The sequence below is a fragment of the Geospiza fortis genome, unplaced genomic scaffold (genome assembly GCF_000277835.1).
Source record: "Geospiza fortis unplaced genomic scaffold, GeoFor_1.0 scaffold206, whole genome shotgun sequence".
NCBI lineage: Eukaryota > Metazoa > Chordata > Aves > Passeriformes > Thraupidae > Geospiza > Geospiza fortis.
In genome coordinates, this window is record NW_005054311.1 from 9,232,889 (window position 1) to 9,239,365 (window position 6,477).

The window sequence follows — 6,477 nt, forward strand, 5'->3', positions numbered from 1 at the left end:
ATCACCTCAACATACATTTTGATGGAGAGAAAATACATTTTGTCGGAGTGCAAGTAATTTCCTTTCTCTCTTTAAAGAAAGTTCTCTCTTTAAAGTCTGGCAACAGAGAGGATTTGAGTGGACAGTGGGTGCTTTGTTTGACCTGGTTACAGCTAGAGGTGGACAGTCTTCTGGTGTCCAAAGCTTGAGATGGGGTTTTGATAGCCAGGAAATGTGTATGCTCCTTCCACCAAACCAGTCAGTTTAAGGATTATGGCAAAAGTACATAAACCTGTGGAGAAGACCTGTCCATTGTAGGCAAAAATCTATGCTGTACCCTTGGAGCATGAGCAAAGAGGCCTCACTTGTCCTAATTCAAATACTACCTGATTCTTGGTGGTCTTCTGCATGTGTTCTTTTTTGTTGTGTGCTGGAGATGTTCGGAAGACCCCAGATTTCTTGAGTGTCTATATCTAAAAGAAAAATGTTGGATATGTGGGCGTAACAAAGTTGCCTAAACATCCATTTTTAGTGTCATGTTAGGCTCTGGGGACACACTACAGCAGCCTTCCAGTACCTAAGGAGGGCCTACAAGACAGCTGGAGATGGATTTTTTACAAGGGCATGTAGTGACAGGACAAGCAAGAATGGCTTTAAACTGAAAGAGGGGATGTTTAGATTAGATATTAGGAGGAAATTCTTTACTTTGAGTGTGATGAGGCACTGGAACAGGTTGCCCAGGGAAGCTGTGAATGCTCCATCCCTGGAAGTGTTCAAGGCCAGGTTGGATGGGGCTCTGAGGAACCTGGCCTAATGGAAGGTGTCCCTGCCCATGGCACTGGGGGTGGAACCAGATGATCTGTAAGATACCTCCTAAAGTATCCTGTGATCCTGTGCTCTTGACCACCTACCTGGCAATCAGCCACTTCTCTGGAAAGATATGGATCTTCTGCAATTCATATGTAATCTCTTTCAGATCATGAAGATGTTTTGGAAATCCCACAGCATGTAAAATAGTGATAGAAATTTATGTTCAGTAACCTCAGACTGTCTTATGGTGTTTAATAGGGGGAAAGGCTAATGGGAGATTTGCCATTATGCATGAAACATTTATATACCTTACATTTCATATCCTCAGCATCCTGAGGAGCATGAGGCATTCAGCTCCCTCTTCCTACCTGTGAGAACTGGTACAAAACTTTTTTAATACTTTATTTAACGCCTCTGGGGAGAGCAGGTGGCAGTACTGAACAGCTTCACAAGCAGGAGGTCCATTAGCAGAGGTCATGACTCCACAGCATGCCCTTTCCACCACTGGCCTTTCTCTGTCAGCAGGTCAAAGTTTACAGGCATTTTGGGGGCCAGGGAAAAGAAGGATTGTTTTTTCTCTTCACTGTCTCTCCTCTCAGGGGCCTGCTGAAAGCTCAATTCTGACAGCAATTACAACTCCTTTGGCCTTTTTGGCACAGGGATGTGCTGTCAGACGAGGCCTGGAGTTTGGATTCTCCTGCCTGTTCCTGGAAGAACAAAAACATGAGTGAAGACACTCTATCTGAAAGACTTGGGGAAGCACCAAAACAAACACAAATAATTGAGGACAGACGCACAAAGGCCCAAACCGCATGCATTGTAATTCTGCTGGCCCAGCACACGATATCTCATCACCACCTACTCCGTCTAAATGAAGCCATTTCCCGGCGAGGATGTCTGGCCCAGAAATGCGCGGGCACGGGCTGGGGCGTGATGCGCTCGCCTCCTTCCTCTGGCACTGGGGGTCCAAGAGAGGCTGCTGTGAGGAGCCAGGCCTGAGGAAGGAGAACCCCTCCCTCTCCCCGGCCTGCGGACACCGGGAAGAGCAGCACTCCTGCAAATCTCCACCCGGGCTCCCCTGCCCGCAGCCGCCCAAAATGGAGCGCAAAGGCAGATGTCTTCCCCGGCGGCACCAGAGTTAGTTCAAGGCAAGTTCTGTGTTCACACACACTCAGCTCCCGAGAGGAAGGAGCGGGCTCCTCTGCCGGGGAGGGCCCGGCTGTGGCTGTGCCGAGAGGGGCGGCCCTTTCCTTTCCTTTCCTTTCCTTTCCTTTCCTTTCCTTTCCTTTCCTTTCCTTTCCTTTCCTTTCCTTTCCTTTCCTTTCCTTTCCTTTCCTTTCCTTTCCTTTCCTTTCCTTTCCTTTCCTTTCCTTTCCTTTCCTTTCCTTTCCTTTCCTTTCCTTTCCTTTCCTTTCCTTTCCTTTCCTTTCCTTTCCTTTCCTTTCCTTTCCTTTCCTTTCCTTTCCTTTCCTTTCCTTTCCTTTCCTTTCCTTTCCTTTCCTTTCCTTTCCTTTCCTTTCCTTTCCTTTCCTTTCCTTTCCTTTCCTTTCCTTTCCTTTCCTTTCCTTTCCTTTCCTTTCCTTTCCTTTCCTTTCCTTTCCTTTCCTTTCCTTTCCTTTCCTTTCCTTTCCTTTCCTTTCCTTTCCTTTCCTTTCCTTTCCTTTCCTTTCCTTTCCTTTCCTTTCCTTTCCTTTCCTTTTCTCTTTATATTTTCCTTTTGTAATATTTTTAGTTGATTTTTCCTGTGTTTTGTTTGGTTTTGTTTTTTTCTTGTTGTTGATGTTGTTTTTTGCTTTGTTTTATTTTGTTTATTATGGTTTTTTTTCCCTCGGCCCCAGTATGCCTCAGTCACGGCCAGAGCTTCCAGGGCTAGAAAGGTAAACCCGCCCCAGAAAAGGTAAACCAGAGGACAAACACAGGGTCTTTGGGACAGTCACAAGGGGGAGAAGACACAGGTTCCTGCTGGTTAATAAAGTTTATTCACAACCTTAATTCTGGTTTATTAACTTTAGGTATAACAAGTTGTGCAGTAATTGTGGTTGTTAAGGGAGCACCAGGCAGTTTTTCCTAGAGGGTATCAAATTCTGTGTTATTATTATAGATGCATTAAATCTCCATTAAAAGGCTTTCTGTAAATGTTTCAAGGCTGTGCCAGATAGAAGGGTACTTCATCTTGGTTTCCAAACGGGGTATTATCTATTTTAAAAACCTTGCAATAACAGTTACCTTATTGGTCTCCCATCAAAAAAAATGCAGTGGTTTCTGAATGCCTTGTTTTTTGGGGAAAAGAAAGACATAAATTGAACTTCCGTGACTGCCGTATCAGTCATTAGTGAATCTGGGTTCAAATGGGCACTCTCTATAGAGCCTGGCCACGGTCTTTCACAGCCCAGCAAAATAAGGAAACTACAGGATGGAAACTCAATGAGCCTAACTATTCTGCTTCCTTTTATTTTTTTTCTCCATTTCGAATAAATCACACTCTTTTGAAGCTGCTGCTTTTCTTTTGCGGGCACAAACCCCTCATCTTTTAAAGTCTGTCTTTCAAGCTAATTGTTTCCACAGGCCAAGCAACTGGCAAAAGGCAGCTCCAGCCTATCCCTATATTGTCTCCCCAGGACTGTTTATAGGAGAAATACACGTTTATACAATAGATGCCACTGTTTAAAGGCCGGCTAGTGAAGGAGTATTTTTAACGAGATTAGTTAATGGGTTTGTTCAGTGCCTCGAAGGAAGTGTTCAGTGCTGGCAGGGCAGAATTTCTGTGGTGGGGCCCTAAGCCAGAGGCAGGTATTGGATGGGCTCCCAAGGATTTCAGCAGTCTCTGAATGAAGGACTCAGCGACAGATAGAAGAAGTTGAAAAGTGCAAGCGGCAGCGCGGAGAAATAAAATGGAGAGCAGCAGGACAGATGCAAGCGAAGAGCAGTGATGTGTGAGCCTCCGGAGGTGCTATTTATGTTTGCGAGGAAGGTCTGTGCTATTAAGTTTCAATTTGACAGTAACGTTCTAACAAACATTTTAGAGAAATGTGTTTGCAGGAAAGATTAGAGATACCTAGATCTCTGACTGCAGTGAAGCATCAAGTGAAGATCAGCGTCTTAAGGGAGACCTGAAAAACTTGAAATTAGGAAGAAAAAAAGGATTGGGAAAGATTTTATGCTGTTTTCGCAAAGGCAGTAGGGTGAATGATGTTGTTCCTGTGGTATTTCAGACCTGTCTGAAACTGAATCTACCTGAGTCTCATGTATGTTTTTCAACCTGCTTTTTGCATCCCAGGGATTCTCAATCCTTTAAAAAAAATATATATATATATTTATATGTAGTGATATCTAGCTAGATGTTTTAGGATCCAACTCCATCACTCTCCTGGCAGTGGTTTTCACTCCTTTTGCTGAGGCCAATGTTCTGCTTGTGCTCTCAAAGCCAATATGATTACTCACCCAAGTAGGACCTAAATATGTGAATCAGCACGGTAAAATGTGTCCCGAAGTCTGTAAATGGAAAACGTTTGCTCCAATAGGCAGGGCTCTGTGTCTGGTTTAGCTCTCAGCTCCATTAATATGTCCATTACTTAAATTAGTGAGATAGCAGGCCTGCCCTAGAGTAACAACAACTCCACTATCCCATTACAGGAGGCCTCCATGTCTTGTTTTTTCCCCCATTCAGCAGCCTGTGCAATGTGTGATAATGCTGCTGGTGATACAGCCACGACTTATTTCCAAGGAACAGGATTTTCTAAATGTGTCCACTAGATAGCACAATAAACTTCCTTCTTTTGCTGTTGAAAAACTTTCTCTCCCACCCAAAGAGCCATTAGCCCTTCAGTCTCAGAGTAATGGTGCTTCAGGAGGAGATCAAAGTTTCTCAGATAAGTGTTCCTTTACACAATGTTACTGACACTCCACTTTGTAAACAGGCTTCTTTTTTATGGTTAAGAAGGACATATAAACATGCCAAGTGAGATGGATAGACTGCCACTTTTTCTTTTTCTTTTTCTCTTTGTATTTGTGTGTGTGTTAACTGCTCAATGAGTATCATGGTTGGGTTGCACTGATACCGTTGAATGTGGTCTGTCTTTTGTGTAAACAGAGAGAGAAAAGAGAACTGTAGGAAGGAATCCCAAGTTTAGATTTCTTACTGGAGTCGCTGCAACACCAGTCCTACTTTCTGCCACCATTGATGAGAAAACAGTCATGTGTCCTTCTGAAAGATGACAGGGACATTAGCCCTCAAATCCATGTGCTTATGTACCTGTTTATATGGACATGTTAAGCCCAGGCTCTGCTTTGGGACCTCGGATGAGCAGTGCAAAACCTAAAAATGAAGTTTCTGGCTCAGTTAAGGTGTCCAGACTGCCTCAAATCCCCTTTAGCTTGAAACAAAGAAGAGCATGAGTCCCCTCTAAAGGCCTTTGAGAAAAGCTTAAATTTCCCGCAATGGACATTATAGAGAGAATGGTCCCTGCTGTAGGGGAAGTCAGCATGTCTGCATACTCAAGGGAGGGCCAGTTAGAAACATCTGATAGGAAACCAGGAGGTGAATGGGAAAGTCCCAGGTAAAGCAGCATGAATACCTCCTGTAAAAGGCATTGTGCAAGTCACCTTTTATTCAGGGACAAAACCTGAATACAAATTTGCATTTTGACTCTACTTAAAATTAAGTGAAATCTGTGTATGACATGTCCCCATTTTTGCTCCCTAGGGACAATAGGAGCTTCCAAATGTAGATTCAGCTCTTTGAGTTGGAGAAAATCAGGTACTGTGGCCTCTGCTCATGTCTTGTCTTCTAGGAAACTAATAAGTACCCTCTCTTGTAGCTTGGTTAGCTTCTATGCTTCAGATAAGAGCTAACCAAGATGTATGTTCCATGTCATGCATTGCCAAATGCCATATAGAAGGTTTTAAAAGAGGAAAATTAAAAACAAAACAAAACAAAACAAAACAACCAAAAAAACCCCACAACTGGCAGGCTTCTTTGAAGCCTCCCAGTGAGATTGCTGCCATTCTACCCAAACTGCAAGCTCCTTAGGGCAAGGACCAGGGTTTTGTGGCAGCCATAAGCAGTGCCATTGCAGTGTGATCCCCCAGCACATAGATGGAAGGTGCAAAGCATCTGCTTGCACCTCCCCTTTCAAACCAGGGAACAGAGATTTCTGGATCCCTGACTTAAGAAGGAGATGACAAGGCCCATCTTGTCTTTCACGTTTCAGAGCTAACTATAGGAGTGTAACGCATGCCTTTTAAAACAGGTGACACAAGGGATTTTCCATGACAATCTTTCAAACTAAAGCGAAAACCCTCTGTTCACGGGTTGAAAACACTCTTAATCACGGTGCACAGACTCCCTCTGACATGAACCTGCTCCAGCTCTCCTGATTAGACATCCCTGAGGGTTACTGGTACAGTAGTGGCATCTAGAAACTGCAGCTATGGGTCTGGGCATCAGCCTTCTCTCCATTTCAGAAACAGAGGCAAAACCAAACCAAAGCAAACCAAAAGATGAGAAAGAAACAGTGAATATAAGCAGACCTTTTACCTTGCCGTACTTTGGGGAGCCCAAGGTAAAAGTGAGCCAGTTGTGGGCAGGGGATTTGGCTCAGTGGAGGCTTAGTCATTGCTCTGATCTTGTAGCAATTCCAGTGCAGAGAGTGTTGCTGAGAGATGTGAAGGAGAGCACTGGAGCAATGT